Genomic DNA, 20,688 nt, shown 5'->3' with positions numbered 1-20,688 from the left:
TTGCATCATTGTCCTGGGTTCCCACATCACCCATTCAGACAGCCCATTGGTTCCCCTTTACCAGGCCTAGCTATAAATGTTTTTGAATTGGGCCTGTCCAGATTTGGCCTTTGTCTGTATAGCTATGGAGGCTGTTTAGAAATGCCACTTTTTCTGCCCATTTCCCAGTTGCTTAGGCTCTCAGCCTTTCCTGTTCTGCCTCGGCTCCTCTGAGTGTCTTCCATGCCTAGAATCTCATACTCCCTTGAGCTTGTACTTCAGGGCTGGCAATAAGCTCAACATGGGAGTGCAAGACTCCAGGCCAGAAGGATCCTTTAGTCCTCTGCCTTGCAAGCAGAGAGGCAGAACCTGTTTTTTTTTTGGGGGGGGGGTGTCCTAGGCCTGGAGTTATTTAAAGTCTCCTTCCACCTCTGGCCTGGTTGGAGCAAGTGGTTTACTTGGAGCTCTCCAAGGTCCTGCAGCCTTGCCTTACCTGCTTCTGCTTCCTGGAGCACAGAACAGAGACCTCACCTTCTCTGCTGCAAGTGGATGCCACACTGGAGTGTGGTCACCCTCACTGTGACCTGACTTGTGGTCAGGTCAAAATCTGACACTTCAGGGCCTTAGTGTTGAAAACCATTTCACCTATATTACCTCAAAAATTCTTACAGCGAAAGCTTACCTGAAATCACACCTCCTCGCTTTCTCCATGTCATTCTCAGGTGGCATATTGGGGGATCATTTTGGCAACTGGGTGGAAAGCAGGAGCCTTAACCCTCCCAGCAGGGCTTTTCTTTGTAGGTGGGGGATCTTGCTCTCCTCAGAATTTCCCTTCAGAATTGCCACATCATCATGTAGTGTGGGAACTGCGTGAGGCAGAAAGTGGTGCCCGTCAGCCAGCGGGAGAGCTTCACTTCTGCCACCACTGGGAGAAGCGCTGTCTATGTGGAACAGGTAGCAGACATGAAATATGGGGAGCTGGGGTGGTGGTGGTTTTGCTTCTTCATTCACCATCCTACACCTTCTTGTCAGAAGAAAAGTCTACCATTAATAACTTCTTTCTCATTACTTATTGCACTTATTACTTATTGCACCGGGTAGATGGGACTCGTCAGCCTGGGAAGGCAGCTCATCTGAGAGAAGGAAAACTCTGATCCCAAACCTCCACTGCCTTGTGGCTACATCCAGTTATGGAAAAGGCTTCAGGAGTCAACCTCAAGGCAAAATCCGGAGCCAGAGTCCCTGAGGCAGTTCATGGCTGAACACATTCACATTCTGGCAACTCCTGCGATGCCGCTGGAACCAACCGTATTGGCTTCTGCCTTTCCATTGGACCATTTCAGCGACGTGGAGAGGGGGGATTTGCTGCATGGGTAACAGCCTATCCTCCATACCTACTTTACCCAGGCTTCGCACACTGGAGAGGACACTCTGTTCCAGAACCACCATTCAGAGCGTGACACCATAGTCTTCCGAGACTGAAGGATGCCAACTGCCGACTGATTGCACTATATTTGACCCAAACTGGTTATTTAAAAAATAGGTAAGAGTGTGCTTAACTCAGAGACCCAACAGTTAAAATTAGCTGTCACATAATCAACAAATGCTGATTAATTCACCAGTTAAACTGGAGAAAGCTTTGAGCCCTAATTTAATGTGCGTGTAAAACACAATTGTCCATTGAATGCAATACTGGTGTACAACCATGCGTGTACTCTCTCTCTGTCTCTCCAAACTCCTGGCCCAAAGGGGGAACCTGTGCTTTCAATAGCTGCCTAGCAGGACAAAGTCTGACAGGTGCAGCTTCTCCCATTAGAGGATGCCTGGAGGCCATGATCTGCCTTCCAAGATTCCTACCTGGTTACTGAAGCTCATCTCTCATTGCCAAATCCCGTTAGGCTAGCCCCAAATGACAGATGGCCCTGCCTAACTGCCAGCCGGCACAGATGTGATCTCCATTCGCAGATAAACAGTGTGACTTGTTGAGGTACCCAGTAACCTAAATTGCCCTGGCAAAAAAGAAAGACACCAAGGCCATGGCAGGAATGAAACAGTCTGTTAAGGTGGTTTGATGCAGTTCTAGCGTGTGTGTGTGTGTGTGTGTGTGTGTGTGAGAGAGAGAGAGAGAGAGAGAGAGAGAGTGAGTAATTTTGTTAAATCATGCAGGTAAAAGGTTGTAAAATTATTTCATTATGTCTCAGTGATCGCCTCAAACATCTAGCAGATTGGCCCAATTCCTGCTGTAATTACTAACCCATTGTTCAGGTCTTCTAAATGGTAGAGGTTAGCAACAGATCCCCCTCCTCAAGCTTGTCTGCTGCGCACCTTTTCTGAGGCTCTATATTTTATTAAACATTTTCCACATATTTTACAGGTCCCTCTGGAAGACCATTATGCTGGAGGAGTCAGTCTGGCTTAAAATATCAGTATGTAGCACTTACAGCAAAATGCCAAAAAAAATTGCTCCACAAAGTTAAAAAAAAAAAAAGTCAAATACAAGCCAATGCATTAAAAAAAAACCCAGATTAAGCAAACACAATTAAATTTATTTGAAACACTGAAAACAGGCATTAATTAAGCCATTTCTGCCCAACATTGCATATACACAACAGGGACCAAATGTGTACACTGTGGGATGGGCAAAAATGGGTTAAAAAAAACACCTCTTCTTCTATTGTCCTTATTTGATTAAACTCATAATTCCCCTCTCCTCCACACTTCCTCTTCTGCTCTGTTTCCCTATTCCATTTTGAATCTGTGGCGCAGGAGGGAGGAGAAAAACAAGAAGCAGTTGGGAATGGACAGAAGTGGGCACCCCTGCCAATTTGCTGCACCTGCTTTATGTATAGGCCAGCCCTGGTCTGCAGTGGGCACACTAGGATCAAAACTGGTTACATCAGCCTTGCAAATAAGTCATTCACACTAAGATGTGAATGTGTTCACCTGGAGGTAATTCTTACCATGCTATGGGCAAGTAGGTGCGTGGTTATTTGCAAGCCTGTGTTATCCTGCCACCCTCTGGCACCTCCCAGTTGAAAACTAGGCTCTCACATTTGTTGTCCACCAAATTATCCTTTTAACCATTTTTTTATAAACAGAGACTGATCTAATTCCCCGTCATACATCAAAATCTCTCTGCAAATATGAGATTAAATAGCATATGGGATATAGCTGTTTCTTAAAGGTTTTCATCAGCAATCAAAATACTCAATTCATGACTCTAGCTCTTTTTTTTTTAAACTGCATCCAAAGCAATCATAATAAAGTTCCCAGATGTCAATTTCTCATTCTGCCACAAGAATTGCCAAACATTTATTTTTATGTGTGTGTTTGTTTAATAATCAGTTCTCCAAGGTGGTTTATGTCGGACTATAAAATCCATAAAACCCTCTGTAGAATGAGCAAAACAGCCTATAATAAAACAGCGAGACCAAAGCTGTATCAGGGTTAAAAACAGCAACAAAGACTCAAATGGGGAAGGCAGAGGAAAACAAATAGGTTCTCATCAGCTGTCTAAAGGTGAACAGTGCATGCACCAAGTTAACCTCTTCAGGATGGGTGCTAAGGATATCGCAACTGAAAAAGCAATTATTATTAAATTATCTTTATAATTGTTAAAAATATTTATATTGTACATCACTTTTCAATAAAAAGTTCCTAAAGCAGTTTACATAGTAAAAGAATTGAAAATATTTCATTTATGTCCCAAAGAGGCTCACAATCTAAAAACACACCAAAAAAGACATTTATTTAACCCCCTTTTCCCCACACAGTGGGCATCCAAGGTGGCTAACAAAATACTCACATATTCAATCCTCATGAAACTACATAACAAGAAACATAAAAACAGTGAACTATAAAACCACCAGAAGCAGCACTATAACATGCGGCAGAAAACAATGGAGCAGCACTAAGACTAGCAAAAGGATATTGTAGCCTTAGCTAGCAAAGAGCCACTGGGCAAGATGCAAAGCAGGATGTGTGGTCTGGGGGTGTGAACTGCCACCTTACCTGAAAAAGCTAAGCAGACTTGGCTGCCTGGATGGGAAACCGGAGGCCACTAGCATACCTGTGTGGAATCCATTGGCCAAAAGATGGATCTTTGAGAAGCCGGTCTGAAGCATGGTTGAGGCTGCCTGAGAGGGGCTTGGAGAATCTGCAGCCAGAATGATGACTGCACTATGTAAGGAAACTTGAAGGTTTCTATGAAAACTTTTTTTCATGCAATAATGGAATAATGTATGTGAAAACTTCATGGGAAAAAAATGAGTTTATGTTCAGCCTGCCTATGTAGACCACTTTGAGTCTATTGAGAAACATAAACATTTATGTAAATGCAATGTAAACAGTAGGTCCTTGGTATCTGTGGGCAATTCATTCCAGACCCCCTCCCCACATCCCAGGCCTCCCCCCACAGATACCCAAACCTGTGGATAATGAAATCCAAGGGTGGGCCATCAGAGGACCTCTGGATGTGTCCAGAAGTGCCTACTAGTCGCATCCAGAGGTGATAGAAAGGCACAACCAGTTTTTGCTTTTCCAACACTTCCAGGAGATATTCTGCAGCCTGCCTGGACCTCAGAAAGCCTCCCAGATGTGACTGGCAGTTTTTCTGGTCACATCCAGGAGGTCAGAACCCATGCAGAGTCAAATCTGTGGGTTCTGAATTCACAGATTAAAAAGGATCTACCTGTACTTGGGTGAATAGGGATAGTTGCTCCCCCCCTCTGCTTAAATATTAGAGAGCCAGCACTTTCAAAAGTACCTCTTAGCTCAGTTAGCAGGAGTTAATATGGAGCAGAAGTAAGTCCATCTGGGAGAGCAGCTCTTCAACCAGGCTGGTCCCAGGTCATTCATTTAGCATTCTATATTTTACTTCATAAGATGGCAGGCCCTGCCAAACACCCAGTGAATTTTCACCCTCTACCAGTGCTTGCCCTGGATTCACTGTTGCCTTTTCATGTCCTGTTCACAGTGTGGTCAAGGTACAGCCCCCGGTTCTCTGCAGTTCTGCCTCGGACTCTATCCATAGGGTCAGCGCATGTTAAATTCCAGCTTGTTTATCTGCTATCCTGAATGATTACTGACATCTGCATCCTGAGATTGTTACCTTATGGAAAAGCCACCCCTAAACTATGACATCCAAAGAATTGAGTTCACAGTTACCCCTAGCGAATGGTATTCTTTGTCTTTTAGACAGTCAGTGTGATTTTTCAACTGTTTGTAACCGGAGATAATCTGGAGTGCTGGATGTCAGAGGGATTTCTCCCCCAGTTTCTCTAGCACTCACCCTTCTTATCATGTTGGAAAACTAGCAGTTCTCCCTAATCAACAGCTAGAAAAATTTCACTGCATGTTCTGGATTATGAGCGACCAATAGATGGCGCTGCTGCTGTGACTTCTTCAATTACTATCTTGACCAGTATGCAAATCCCATCCCAGAAAGGTGGGCAAACCTTCAAGTAGAAAGAGAGAGGGCTGAATTAACAGGTGCAGTGAGTTAGAGCTTTTTATCATGTTCAGCTCAACACTATATAGCTGAGTTGTGCTGCAAGAAAGCTGAGAAACCAATTAAGGCTGCAAGCCTGTGCACCCTACCTGAGAAGAAAAGCAACTGAACTTAGTAGAGCTTATTTTGAGGAATAAAAATAAGGTTGTTAGGGTTGGTTCACGGATAACATCAGGAAAGCTCTGGTTAGCATGAAGCAGAGATGGTTCAGGGAGCCCCTGAAACCACTGGTGTACTGGGATGGTCAGGAGGGCAAATGCCTTGGGGGGCCACCATGACCCACTCTGCCACTTTTTTTTTCTACTGTAAGGCCCCTTTACAAGGCCTTCTGAGGCCTCCAGAAGGCCTAAAACGGTCACTTTCGATTTTCTCCAAAAACTGGTAGTGACCTTTTTAGGCTGGGATTGGGGGAAGCATTTTGCGGTCCGGGGCCCCGGGTGGCACAAGAGCCAAGATGGTAATTGCCTGACACTGCTAATACTTCGGCCAATCTAAAAAAAAAATTTTTCATTTTCTTGTGGAGAGCACTTGCTCTGATGAAATAGACATGCGAGTGGCACCTGTGTGCATGAGCCCATAGATGGCCCTATTGTGAAGCAAAGTGGGAGACGCATTTCAGGAGGAAGACGATGGACATGGTTAAAAACGGGAGGTAGACAGAGTTGAGCCACAGAGCCCATAGACTCAGAAGTTATCCTATGAAAGCCCTAGTGAAATGGAGCTAGGCAAGAGCACTGCATATACATACTATGGAGGCACAGTGGGTGTCAGACTTGGCCCAAAGCAAACCTGTGCTAGAAGTGGTGCCAAAAGCTTTTCTCCGCTACCCTTTATAGTTTTGTGACACAGTTAACTACCTTTTTATCCAGCCTTTATTCCACAGAGCTTAGGACAGCATAGAAAATTCATCTCCTCCATTTTATCTTCATGACAACCCTGTCAGTCTGGGTGATTGTGAATGCTTCCAGGTCATCCAGTGGCATTGTTGGCTGAGCAGGGTTTTGAATCTGGGTCTTTTTATTCCTACCCCAACCACTATACCACCCAGCCTCTCCATATGGGACTTTAGTTACATTGTTTTGCCCTTTGCCAAGAGTCTCACCCCCTGGGTTTTTACAAATGTTATTCTATGAGAGAAACTCATACAATCCTCCATTTCTCTATATGTTTCCCTGCATGATACAATTGTCACCCTCGTTGCACAGCTCTTGCGCTTTCCAAGCTTCCACAGGCAGCTGCAAAACACACTTTAGGTGGGCTCTTCAGGTATGATCCATTTCTTGCCAGTCCACATTCCTTCGTCTCTGGCCAGCAGCTTCCTGTCTCCCATTCAAGGTGAGACCAGAGCTGATGTGGAAGGTAACAGTTCAACCTCCAGACCACACCTCCTCCTCTCCTGCCACAACTCCTGAATTGTGAGCCTTCTTGAGACTCCTCGCAGAGTCTCAAGGATCTAAAATCCCAAATGCATAAGCAATAAAATAATTTTGATAATTTACTGCTATCAATATGTGAGCAATGCTATCAGTGCACACAACACTTTCTAGTGTGTCAGAAGCAAACAAAAATAATAGAAAGGGCCTGGCTCTCCAGAAATTTGCACTCTAACCCACATTCCCAAAGCTCTACGCATGAAGTTTTTTCAGACGTGGTTAATGAGAACATTGTTGGAAAGCGAATTTAGAAAAAAAAAGGCTGATTAAATATACATGAGGACATTTTTGTGCGACAGCCCTAATGAGGCTTTTGTTTATCTTCTAAACACAGCCTGATAAATTGTGCTGGGCTAAAGTTAGCTGGATTTAGCTTAGTAGGCATTATAATGTGTCCCATGTGACAATGCTGTGGAGAAACACGGTACTAATGTTCAGTGTGGGTTACCTGGTGCCTCTGTGTATCACCATACCTGAAGTTCACAAACTATGGCTTGTAGTGAAGCCACAGTACCAATGCTGGCATGGGGCAGCCCCAAATCATGCTCCAAAGACAGGGAAGGAACAGGTGAAATCTGGCAGAGAAAAATGTACTCTTGGGGAGATGTTCTTATTGCCCGATGTATAATTACTCTATGGAACTCACTGCCACAAGATGTCTGTATGACATTCAAACCCTGCTCTTCCTTCAAGGAGCTCAGTGTGGCATGCATGATTCTTTTCCCCATTCACCATCAAAACAACCCTATAAGGTGTTTTGAGAAGACAGTTGAGAAGTTGAGAAGTTGAGAAGACAGTTGAGAAGACTCACCTTTCTAGGCAGCAAAACCAATGTGCAGCAGATGCCTTTGGTTTGGTGAGTGGCTGTTCATTGTTGCCTGGAATGACTCTGAATGGGAGGGGCCACTTAGATGGTGCATTGTAGTGCCTGCAGTACCATTTTGGCTTCCCTCTAGCTACACTACTGGGTGAAGGAAGACGAAATCCATCTAGCCTCTGCCTGAAGGAATGCCTCATAGATGAGGTTCTTTCCGGGTAGGTTTTCTAATGGTCAAATAGTCAAGGTGGGGGGGGGGGGAAGGCACTAGTCTTGTCCAGCTCCTCTTTTCACTGTTATAAACCTCCTTTCATGCCTTTTGCTCATTTCTCAGGTGTCGCAAAAAACACAGGTGATTATCGTTTAGAAGATCACCATTTGATCACCTTTCTAGATAACTGAAAAAAGAGCAGGGAATGGAGCTTGAGAGCCTTTCTCTGCCACGTGCTATATAGCTGATGGCCCCAAACGTTGGATTAATTTATTTTTTATGAATTCTGCCGTGTTCAGAAATGAAACATTACATGAAAAATGTACAATTCCTTGGTTGCCGGTGGTCGGCTCTTAAGAGGCAAGGCGGCTGGTGGTGTGCTGCTTGCTCCAGCGTACATTTTGCCTGCTCCTTGCTTTGAAAGCTGGGGGTGTGGTGGGAGCGGGTGATGTGCACCGCCTCCATCCAGAAGACTTGCAGAGATGAGCACATGCAGGGCTTTGGAAGATGAGCACAATGAATGCCCCCGGTTCTGTGGTTAAGGGAATGATGAATTAGGGCCCCTTGGAAAGTACCGGCAGCAGGTTGGATGCGCCGAAGCGCCGCACATCCCCACTCTGTGCCTGCCGGTGTTTCAAGATGATTGATTAAGCTGGCATCACCTGAAAAGGCAACTTGCCACCGCACTCTCCTTGACAAACAATAGAGCTTTGTTGAGCGGAGGAATGGCGGTTTCAACATATTTCTTGTCATTATTTCCTGTTCTAACAAGTCTGACTATGACCTTCACTTCTCCACTTCTGCCCCAATGCTCTCAGCTGCCCCAGAGTGTCCTGTTCTTTTAGATGACTCCACCCTTCCTCCTCTGCAGGCCTTGAGGGCTGGAATTGCTTTCCTGAATGAGCACCTGATGTTACAGGTGGCACCTCGGTATCCGTGAAGGATCCGTTCTCAGATCCCCCACAGATACCGAAAAACGCAGATAACCAAATCTGTGGTTTCAGCGCCTTTAAACTCTCTGAAGGCGACCAGAGCTTTGCTTTCTGAAGCCTGCAGAGGCCACACACATACATGCCCTTGGTCTCTGAGGCTTCAGAATAGTCCTTATGGACCAAAAAAGTGACTTCTGCTTTCCCAAGGGAAACCAGAAGTGACTTTTTTTTGCCTCCAAGGGCTATTCTGGGTAGCGCAGCTCCAGTTAGTTGCCTTCACAGGGTTCAAGTTGGGCCAATTTTGGCTCAATGCAAGTCCAGGGGACCTGCATCGAACCAGATCTGTGGATATAAAATCCACAGATAAACACGCTCAACCTGTACTTTGTTTTCTTCTTTCAAATCCAACAAAACCATGTTCACTATGAACACTTTGACTTAACTCCTTACTTCTTATTCCTAACAGAAGTGGTAGAGTGCCTGTTTTGTACTTTGAAGGTCCCAGGTTCAACTGAGATCCTGGCCCTTTGGGGCTAGGGGCTGCAAAATGCTACCCCCACCCCCCAAGGACAAAAAATGTCACTTCCGGTTGTTGGACTTCTAAGAGCCAGAGATGCTACACTGCCCCAATAGGCCTTCCAAGGCCTCTGGAAAACCTAAAAAATGTCACTTCCTGTTTTCAGCCTGGGAGGCCTCAGAAGGCCTACTGGGGGCCAGCGAGGCTAAATGCAGCCTCCACTGCATTCCAAAAGCCCTCTAAGGCCCTTTAAAGGAGACTTAAGTTGTTTTTTTTTTAAAAAAACAGGTGGTGGCAGAGGGTGTCACAGCAGCCACCCCTACTGGTGGTACCCCAGGGCATTAATCCCTGGACCCCTCCCCCAAGTATGCCAGTGCCCAGGTTCAATCCCTGGCACTTCCCGTTGGGGGGGGGGATGACAACTTGGAAAGACTCCTGCCTGAAATGCTGAGAACTACTGCTGGTCAGTGGGGAGAATGCGGATCACCCACCACCTCCTTGTTGTGAAATTTTCTCAGTTGAACATAGCATAGCCTAGCGATTTTCAACCTTTTTCATCTCACGACACATTGACAAGGTGCTAAAATTGTCAAGGCCTCACATCCTTCAATGGCCCCACAAAGAAATTTCTCTCCCCCGAACTTCTATGGCCATATTGGAATCGTGGAAGATATTGCAAGGAGATAGGATGTGTTGTCAGCAGTGGCCATTTGCTCTGGGAAATACGGGGTAAAGGCCTGGGCTTTCAGCAGAGGGTGTGCTGCACAGCTGTAGGTACTAGAGGCAATGAGGTCTTCAGAGATATAAGCAGCACCTGATGCAGGGAGAGTTTGTGGGTTGAGAGTTGGAGACAGAGGAGACTTGCTGGCTAGAGTGATCTTTTAGGCTAACTGGTCTGTTAACTCATGAACTGACTCATGACTCTGCTTATTGGACTGACTCTCTGGCTACTAGACTTTTGGACTGATTAACTGGCAACTTGATTAATGGATTGTCAGACAAACAACAAACTGGTGCACTGACTAACAGACTAATCAAACAGAGACTGCTGAGTGGTGGAGAGCTGAGTTGGTTTTGCTGTACCTGAATGGACTTCTGCTTGGAGAACTGGGAGGAGGGACCCTACAGACTTACAGGCAAGCCACCTACTAGTCTCCTTCCTGCTGGTGCTGGGGTTCAGCAGTCGGTGCGTGTGCTGCTAGAGCTAGCTGTGCTTGAGCCAGGGGATTGGCTAATTAGCTGGAAGTGGGCGTAAGGTCTCCAGGTCAAGGCTAGAACAGGAATTTGGCAAAACCATGGCACACCTGTGGAACATTCATGGCACACTAATGTGTTGTGGCACACTGATTGAAAATCGTTGGCATAGCCAGTAGCCAAGCAGATATTGTCAAGGCTAAGTCCAGCATGCGCCTCTTAGCATGTACAGAGCAACACTATTCTTACCACTGAGCAATAACCATAATTATGTCATTGAAATTCATCTGAATCAGTTGCCTGATCATTTCTAGAGTCCATTCAAATTGCTGACTCTATCTCTTTAAAGTTCTAAATAGTATCTTGGGACAAGTTATCTTGAAGACCACCGCCTTCCATACGCTTGCATGCTCAGGTCAACACCAGAGATCCTGCTGCATGTCCTGATGTTTGGTGGGTGAGCATGAGAGGCAGAAACTTCTTGGTCATGACAAGCTTGTTGTGGAAGGCGTTCCTCAGGGAAGCCTGACTGACCCTGTCATTGTATAGCTTCAACCTTTTAGGAGGGATTCCTCATCCACTGTTGAAAGGCTTCTTCCTGACCTTTTGAGATTGGCTCCAGACTGCCTGTAGCCTGAGGTGGTGTGCCAAATGATGCTCTTACCTGGTGATGTGCCAGCCTCTCACTCACTGGATTGGAAAAGGAAGAGGGGAATAGAGTGGAAGAGGAAATATGGAGAAGGGTGGTGGACTACAGCCTCTCTGAGTACTCTCCTTCACACCTCCTCTCCTAGACCATCCCACTCTTCCTTTTCCAATCCAGGAAGTAGCAGTGAACGAGTAGAGGGTGGGCACCCTCCGTCCATCTGTTGCCTGAGGCAACAGCCTCAGTAGGCCTCATAGATGGGCCGGCTCTGCCTAGTGGGTCAGGTTATTTGATTGCTGGTGAATTTGCTGCTGTGTTTTTCCTGTGGCTTTTGCATTGATGGTTTTCCATAGTTTGCTGTGAGGGTCATATGTTGCTATTAATTCCAGCTTGGGTTTCATTTTGGAAGCGAGAGGCTGGATAAAATCTTTTAGTTAAACAGTAAAGAATGTGAGTTTTACCATTGAGTTATTTGTTATCATTCTTTATTAAGCGCCTATGCAACCTAGGCAGTGTACAATGATAAAAATGTCAACAGTTCCTGCCAGCAAGCTTTACAAGATAAATTTTGGAGGAAGCGGTGAGAGTCGGAAGTGCCCAAAGTGGTTTAAAATTGCAACTTAAACAGATGTAGCAATTTTGTTTGACAGCACAAGCATAAAATGCTGCTTAATAATGCTGCTCGTTTATATTCCAGATTGGATTAATAGATGTAAATATTTCAGGGATTAGATATGCTTTCCTGACAGCAAGAGCAAATATTCTTAGAATGACTGAACATCCTACAGCGATGCTCCTGGATAGATTTGCTGAGCGTTTTAAAAATGGCCTTTGGGAAGTAAGGAGTGAGAGAGAGATACCAAGCTATTTTCCCAAAGTTTGCTAGGATGATCCTACTGGAGACAAAGGGAAAGGACAGTAGGATACATTCACCCCTGAAAGACTCATTGTGGCTGATGATAAAGGGGGGGATCAGTGCCTGAACATCTGCCCAAAGTCTGGGGCTTTGCCAAGTTCCCCCTGCCCTTTCTTCTGAGGCCACTGTTTTACAGCTCTCTTATTAGCCTAATCTGACTCCTGCAAGGACTAAAAAAACAAAATACCCCTCTTGGAGCACCTAGTGAACTTGTGGAAGTCCATAAGATACGGTGGTTGCTGGAATTTGAGTTCAATGCTGGCTGCAGGACTCTGGAGGGCAATGTACTGTCCAGTCACCTAAGAGCACTTATCTGTTCCCTCTCTGTGGTTTTTGCAGGAGGTACGGTCCTTAATTCTGTTTCCTTCCACCATCCTTCTCACACCTTCTCTTTCTCCCCAGATGTCTTAGGAGAAGGATGTGCCCATCTGGAACTCCTTGCTTGTGGCTTTCCTCACCAAACTTGCACACATTAGAATTAGCTTTTAGGGTATCCTGTTCCTAAAGTATTAGACCCTCTGTTCCTAATAAGAAGATGTACATATACAACTATGAACTGTGAGTAAAATAGTATTTTTTTTACAAAATCTTAAGTCTCAGCTCCTCTGTGTGTGTTTTATTGATAGCAGCTAGCCTGGGTGGTGGGATATCCTTTTACCATAGAAAAGAACCTTTTGCTAATTACTTCGTTACCTCTCCCTCTCCCCTTTCCATCAATTTATTTATTTATATTTATACAGGTATTTATATACCACCTTTCTTTGGTCATCAGATTTCTCCTCAGACTTTAATCCAAGGTGGTTTACATAGGCAGGCTGTTCTAAACCCCTGCAGGGATTTTTACAATTGAAGAGTTCTAGTCTTTCATAGAACTCCTCCTTCCAGCTGGATTCCTTCCCGGTCTGGCCGAAAATGATGATGATGACCATCAATGATGACCATCCACTTACAGATCCTTGAAAAATGGAGTAGGGCACAATCGTGAACTGACATGGAGATGTCGCAGAAGGTGCTGCAAGTCACTTCTGTGCCACCTCAGGAAATGGGTGGCCGGCATATGGACAGAGGTTGAATCTGGCGCCAGGACAGCAGTGAGTTTGTGTTGGCCAAGTTAGGTTGGCACAGGGGTCTGAGGAGGGGGGGGGACAGAACGGGGGCATTCCAGGGTGGGAATAGTGCAAGCAGTGGTTGGACCCATGGGTGGCCCAAGTCTAGGCAGGGGTGGGGCCAGGATCCAACACTTAGACTGGATCCTAACTCCACTCCCTGGCAACCTGGCGGAGTACTGGGCTGGTTGGATCTGCACCAGTGAGTTAGGTGGCCCGGACTGAGCTGCAGCCAGTCCCAACCCTGTGCTGAATACAGTGCAGGTTAGCTGGCCTGCCTGTTCCAGTGCAGGTTAGGACTGGGCTACCCAGTATTTTCACAGAGGAGAACTTTTGTTGTGAATGAAGTCTGGTGATATTTAAAACACAAACATCCCAGAGTCAGGCATGTGTTTAGCATACTTGAATTGACTTTTGAAGGCACAATTCTGTAGATGCTTTTTAATTCTCTCCCCCCCCCCAATTAGGAGTACATCTGGCTTTACTGTTACCATATAAGTAGCCCACAGTCATCTGCTGACTGTAGGCTGCATAGCTGATTATTGTAAATTCAGAATTGTTCTGTTTATACTGTGAAAGCCATGGTTTTTCATTCAAGGGTTTGAAAACACTAATATCGTTCCAGGGTGTTTTCTAAAAACAACAAGAACCTAATCATCCTGCATTTGTGTACAATAATTATTTTTATTGGTTGTCATTTATATGGCGTTTTAATGTGTGATGTTTCATGCATTTGTTACTGGGTGTGCTCTATGATACAGGGGAATGAAACACACTTGTACGGACTTATGTCCACTTGGTTTGTGGCACACCTCCATGGTGTTTAACAACAGCAAAACAGATGAGGATACCGGTACAAAATAACATGGTTTGTTATGGGGGGAAAATGTACAATTAAATGAAACAGGAAATCGGGAATCAAAGTTATTTGCTAACTTATGACCCAATCCCTTTCAGCACTGGTGCAGCAGGGCCTCACGGCCCACACTATATCCTGTGATGAAACTGAGCATGCCGAATGTCTCATGTGTCATGCCCTGCGCAATGGGGCTACTTGAATCAGGGCCAGCAAAATCATTAGCACAAGACCAAGAAGCCCTGTGTAGGGCTTTCAGACTGGGAGAGGTTGTTAAGATATGATAGAGGCCTCCTTTGCCAACCCTGCTTCCTCCTGGGTCTGAACTGATCCCACCCTGAAACATCCCATCTGCCTCCATTCTGCCCTCCACTGCCCAGCACAGCACTTGTCTGTCAGGCTGGATTCAGCGCTGGTGGGATGGCAAAGGCCTTCCTACTGGTGATGCCCACTCACACTTGCAATAGCTAGCATCAGTGCAGTGCCACAGTAGGAATGGGCCATTCATTGCTAGGTAGATTAGGAAGAAGCATAACTTCCTAGAAAAGGAGGGCAACGAAAATGTGCAGAGAAGGGGGAATAGAATGTAGTATATGTAGATCACGCAAAGGAGTCAAGGGGAGGTAGTCACAAAATACAGGAAGGAAGATGGACAGACTAGAACGCTTGGATAGAAGAGAGAAACTGTAAGATCAAGTCAAGGTGTGAAGTTCTGGGTGGAGCTAGGATTCATTGGAGCCTGGAACAATGGCTGTAGGTAAGGAGTGAGCTGTAGAGTAGTACTTCATATAGTTGTAGTGGCAGAACTAGTCTCTCTCACCATACATTATAGTAAATTCAGTGCAATTACTCTTCACTGATGCACTAAGCCTCCAAGAGGAATCAAGTAGAAGAGGTGGATTCTCCTTGATATTTAGAATCTTGACTGAATTGGTTGAGTTGACTATTCATTCGGAGGTCTGGGGCTAATCTCTGGGTGTGTATCTTCGTAACCAGTAACTGCTGCTTCCCGTGTTGTGCCGACGCCGTATGGCGAAGTTGGAGTGTCCTCTCCAGTGCGCGAAGCCTGGGTAAAGAAGGTATGGAGGATAGGCTGTTACCCATGCAGCAAATCCCTCCTCTCCACATTGCTGGAATGGTCTAATGGAAAGGCAGAAGCCAATACAGTTGGTTCCAGCAGCGTCGCAGGAGTTGCCAGAGTGTGACTGTGTTCAGCCACGAACTGCCTCAGGGACTCCGGCTCCGGATTTTGCCTCGAGGTTGACTCCTGAAGCCTTTTCCATAACTGGATGTAGCCACAAGGCAGTGGAGGTTTGGGATCAGAGTTTTCCTTCTCTAAGATGAGCTGCCTTTCCAGGCTGATGCGGCTCATCTACCCGTTGGAGAGAGAGAGCAGTGTTCAGACACTGCTGAGACAAACGGTTTTTCCTGATACCCACAAACCCCTCTCTTGCCCCTCCCCCTGCATCCCATTTGTCTCTCCACTGCTCCCTGATACTGACCTGATAAAAATGGGGGCCTACGAGGTGCCTGCCAGCTAACCAGGCATGAACTACTAGACAGTGAATTTAAACTCAGTACAGTTTGATTCAGAAGGAGCACACATCATAAGAACATAAGAACAGCCCCACTGGATCAGGCCATCTTGGGGTGGTGGTGGACAGCTCGATGAAAGTGTCGACCCAATGTGCTGCAGCAGTGAAGAAGGCCAATTCTATGCTTGGGATCATTAGAAAAGGTATTGAGAACAAAATGGCTAATATTATAATGCCATTGTACAAATCAATGGTAAGGCTACACCTGCTGTATTGTGTCCAGTTCTGGTCGCCGCATCTCAAAAAAGACATAGTGGAAATGGGAAAGGTGCAAAAGAGAGCAACTAAGATGATTACTGGGCTGGGGCACCTTCCTTATGAGGAAAGGCTACAGCGTTTGGGCCTCTTCCTCCTAGAAAAGAGACGCTTGAGGGGGGACATGATTGAGACATACAAAATTATGCATGGGAAAGATAAAGGGGATAGAGAGATGCTCTTTACACTCTCACATAACACCAGAACCAGGGGACATCCACTAAAATTGAGTGTTGGGAGAGTTGGAACAGACAAAAGAAAATGTTTCTTTACTCAGCGTGTGATTGGTCTGTGGAACTCCTTGCCACAGGATGTGGTGATGGCGTCTGGCCTGGACGCCTTTAAAAGGGGATTGGACAAGTTTCTGGAGGAAAAATCCATTACGGGTTGCAAGCCATGATGTGTATGTGCAACCTCCTGATTTTAGAAACGGGCCATGTCAGAATGCCAGATGCAAGGGAGAGCACCAGGATGCAGGTCTCTTGTTATCAGGTGTGCTCCCTGGGGCATGTGGTGGGCCGCTGTGTGTATCTTAACTTTGTGAAAAGACAGACCAAGACTTGTATACATACGGAACAGAGGAACATAATTGTATTAACTGCCACCAGACTGACTGCTCCCCTCCCAGATTCCATGCTGATGCTAAGAGCATGAATTGTGACATGAGCTACTGTTTCCGGGGGGGGGGGAATACAAGGGGGCACAGCTTGCAGGACACTCAACAGACACCATCACTGAGCAGGTATCAACATTACAAGGCAGGAGAGCTCTCCAGAAACGGACAAGCAGTTTTTCCCAAATGCTCACAAAGAAGACTTGCAAATACGGAGTCAATTCTGTCTGAATTGAGCCGAGAGGAGGGAGAGAGAGCTCATCATCACTACTTCAGACTGTTTTATGGGCTCTGGCTGAATCTCTGAGAGACATCTTAATTCATGCAGGAACTACGTTCTATCAAATTTCTAGTAAAGAAAGATGAACCAGGGGGTGGTTACTGTCTCTCCCTCTCCAGCCCCCCCTTTGCCCGTTCCTCTGTCACTTCTATGTAGATGGCATCAAACTTACAAACCTCAGCAGCCTACTGTGATCTCCTTTCAGAGAAGCGAATTAGCCCAAAGCAAATTTAGGAGACGTATCACATGACAATGATATTATTCATGATTTGCTGTTCCTAGAAGGAGAGCACATTCTCCTAGAGCAAGTCATGTTTGAGAGAGGCTACGCACAATCTCTGTTACAGCTTTGAGTATAATGAATATTCTTTTTTTACAAACAAGACAATGTTATTCCGAAAGCAGCTGAATATTCCAATATAAGCAGCTGAATATTCCAATATAAGTGACAATTCAAATTCACAATGCCTGTACAAGTGTGTGTGGGGGTGGGGGGTGGGGGGGGGAGTGTAATGATATGAAAAGCTCCAAAATTTCTGCTTTTACTATTTGAGGCATACACCGATTTGTCTGGACTTAACTACAGGTGTGGGGGTTCAATATTATACGTTTGTTGGATGGGGGGGCTGTTATCTCAGAGAACTATATTGTTACACTTTAAAACTCATGATCTTTTACATTCGTATTGATTAAATGTAGTCGGCACTTCGGTCTAACTTGGCCATTTTCAACCACTGTGCCGTGGCACACTGGTGCGCCGCAAATGATCCCAAGGTGTGCTGCGGGTGTTTGCTGGAGGGTTATTTATTTATAGGACCATTGGGGATACGAGCCCCCCACCAACAGCAAAGTGTGCCTTGTCAATTGTCCAAAAACTGATGGTGTGCCTCGACAATTTGAGTACCTTGCCAGTGTGCCATGAGACGAAAAAGGTTGAAAATCACTGGTCTAACTTGTTCATATAGCATCTTGCTTAGGGCACAATCCTAACCAGGTCTACTTAGAAGTAAGTCCTATTTTGTCCAATGGGGTTTACTCTCAGAAAAGTGTGGTTAGGATTGCAGCCTTAGTTTCATTGGGGTTGGCGGAGCGGTCTGATGCAAATAGTGGTGAATGCTGAAATAGTGGAATCGGTGGCATAGCTAGAGGGAGGTGCCTGACTGCATGCAAGCAGCCCCCCCTTCCTCTTCAGAGCCATTCTGGATGGCTGAAGGTGTCTTCTCTGGTTTGCTCTTGCCATCCAGAATGACTCTGAAGAGGAGGGGGCCACTCACACGATGCATTTGGGCTCCTTCAAAAAGTAGCATTTTGACCCCCCCTTCTAGCTACGCCACTGAGTGGAATGACACTTGGTACACATGTTCAGAGCACAATTCTATGTTTCAAGGTCAATGTGCAGGTAGTGCTGAGCAGGGCTTGTTCTGACTCTTTGAATCTCCAATTTGCTTCAACGCACTTCTTGGCATGCCATTATTTACTTACAGGACACCTACCTTGAGCGTTGAGCTATTGAAATAAATTTTGGTACACATAGTCAAGACACAATCCAATGTTTCAATACTAGCTTGACCTTGCTCATTTGCTTTGAAAGGGCAGAAGAAATTGCAAATGTGCTGTAATGGGTTAGTCGGTTCTCTTTATATGTGAATTCACTATCTGTGAATTCACTAATCTGCGAGCGGCAGAATTGCTACTTTCTCTTATTATCTGTGCCTCTGTTCTCATTATCTGCTATGCAGAGACCTTCCAGAGGCTGCAGTGACCTTCAGAATGGTACCTGTGACCAGAGCTGACCCCTTTAAAATGGCCAGCAGAAGCTTCCGCTGGTCATTTTAAAGGGGTCTGTGCTGGTTGTGGGTGCCATTCGGAAGGTCCCTGCAGCCTCCAGAAAGTCTCTGCAGTGTTCAGAGATACAGTGGTGCCTCACATAACGAATGCCCCGCGCAGCGAAAAACTCGCATAATGAAAGAGTTTTTCGATTGAGTTTGGTAACTCGCATAACGAAAATTTCTGGCCTTGCTTCGCATAACGAAAACTTTTTAGGTCCGTGCTTCGCATAATGAATTTTTTAAAAATTAAAAATTTCGTGTATGCTTCAAATTTTAGAAATCCTCTGTACAGTATGTATGCCTTTAAAGAGCACATAATAAACACTTTGTAAACCAAATTTGACTTTGTTTTGACCTTTTTTGCCCATAGGAACGCATTAATTAGATTTCAATGCATTCCTATAGGAAAATGTGATTCGCGCAACGAAAATTTCGCATAACGAAAGGATTCGCGGAATGGATTAATTTCGTTATGCGAGGCACCACTGTATTTTGGCACTTCCTGCTATACTCTGCTGGATTCCCGATGGTCTCTGCTAGATTCTTCTGATGGCAGGGAAGGTACCCCTCCCTCCCTGGTTGGCAACCTTCCGTCTCGAAAGACTGTGGTATAAGCCTACAGCACCCAGTATTCCCAGGCGGTCTCCCATCCAAGTACTAACCAGGCCTGACCCTGCTTAGCTTCCAAGATCAGACGAGATTGGGCATGTGCAGGGTAACAGTTGCTGATACCCTGGGTACTTCTTGTACCTAACCCCATTGATCCCATGGGATCAATGGTTTGTTATCTTCAAATTTACTATCCATTAGGGTTTCCAGGAACCTAACCCTGGTGCATAATGAGAACTTATTGTATATACACATTGGGAAAGAGAGAACATAACCAGAAACAAACTGAAAGCATGTTTTCAAGGAACCCGCTTGCTGTAGCTTTTTGGAAGTGAGAAAAACTATGGGGCAGCAAAGAGGATGTTGCATGCTAATCTTCAATCAGACCCCAAAGTCTTTGGAACAAGTTTAGGACATTGAGTAGGTGGTGTGCAGTGTCTGTGCATGAACAGGCTAGAGTTGATCATTTCATAACTTTCGGCCGTGTCCAATTTTTTCCCCCATGCAGCCTTTTTAGTTGTCAGAAGGGAGAGCCGTGAATGAGCGAAAGATACTGCAGATAATTTAACCAGCTGCGACAGCATTTTATGCAAAATTATGGGCATCAAATATTAATCTCTTCCCTTACTCATGCAATATGGCTGGGGATGGAGTGTTTTTCTGTCCAACTGGGCAGAGAGCTTCTCTAAGATGCTTCACCATCTTGGGGGAGGCTAGGTGTGTTTTGAAGATAACCTTTCTTGGCAGAGAGACTGGTAGCAATCCTACTTTGCATCTTTCTAGAGGGAAAGAGGTTGCAAAAGGATGGGAGCCTTCCTCTCTTGCGCTGTACATGCTCTTATGTCAACCAAACTGCATCCTTTCAGGAAGAGAGTGAAGTGGATGGCTGAGCTAAGAATTGAAACACTTGGCTCCATCCCAATGAGAAGGCTTAAAAGCTGTATCCTGATCGGTTGTTGCTTTAAAGGAATAACAGTTTGTTATCATGTTCTTTGTGTCTTCTTGCTTTCTGTTTCTGTGCCTTGAATCATGGCATGCTCTGTATACAGCAGAAGCCAAGGCTGTCCCAATGGCTTGTTCTCTTGGCCAAACTGGAATCTCTCATCCTCTGCAGCCTGAGCAGCTTAGTGGCCAAAATATTGAACTCTGGTTGCCAGTGATGAATTTGGGCTTGCTCAGCTGCTATTCCTGGGCGGGGGGTGGGCAGCTCTGCACCTTTCAACCCACTCTGTGGTGGCAAGCGTCAAAGGGGCACACCATCTGATGTACTGTGGTGCATGCGCATCAGGTGATGGTCTTTGTGTACATCCCGTTCAGTAGAGCGGTGGTGGTTGTCAACTGGGCAAGCTCCAAGGCGGAACAAAACCAAAACCAAAGAATAAAAGCATTGT

The 20,688-nt window shown here is 45.5% G+C and overlaps 1 pseudogene; it reads right to left on the bottom strand.

Annotated features, from left to right (window-relative positions):
* Positions 1 to 19,301: 19,301 nt before the first annotated feature.
* LOC136659564 (5S ribosomal RNA) lies at positions 19,302 to 19,421 on the bottom strand (annotated as a pseudogene).
* Positions 19,422 to 20,688: the final 1,267 nt, after the last annotated feature.

The sequence above is a fragment of the Tiliqua scincoides genome, chromosome 8, assembly GCF_035046505.1.
Source record: "Tiliqua scincoides isolate rTilSci1 chromosome 8, rTilSci1.hap2, whole genome shotgun sequence".
In the NCBI taxonomy this organism is placed as follows: Eukaryota; Metazoa; Chordata; class Lepidosauria; order Squamata; family Scincidae; genus Tiliqua; species Tiliqua scincoides.
The sequence above is the reverse complement of the archived record's forward strand: the minus strand, read 5'-3'. Positions and strand labels throughout refer to the sequence as shown.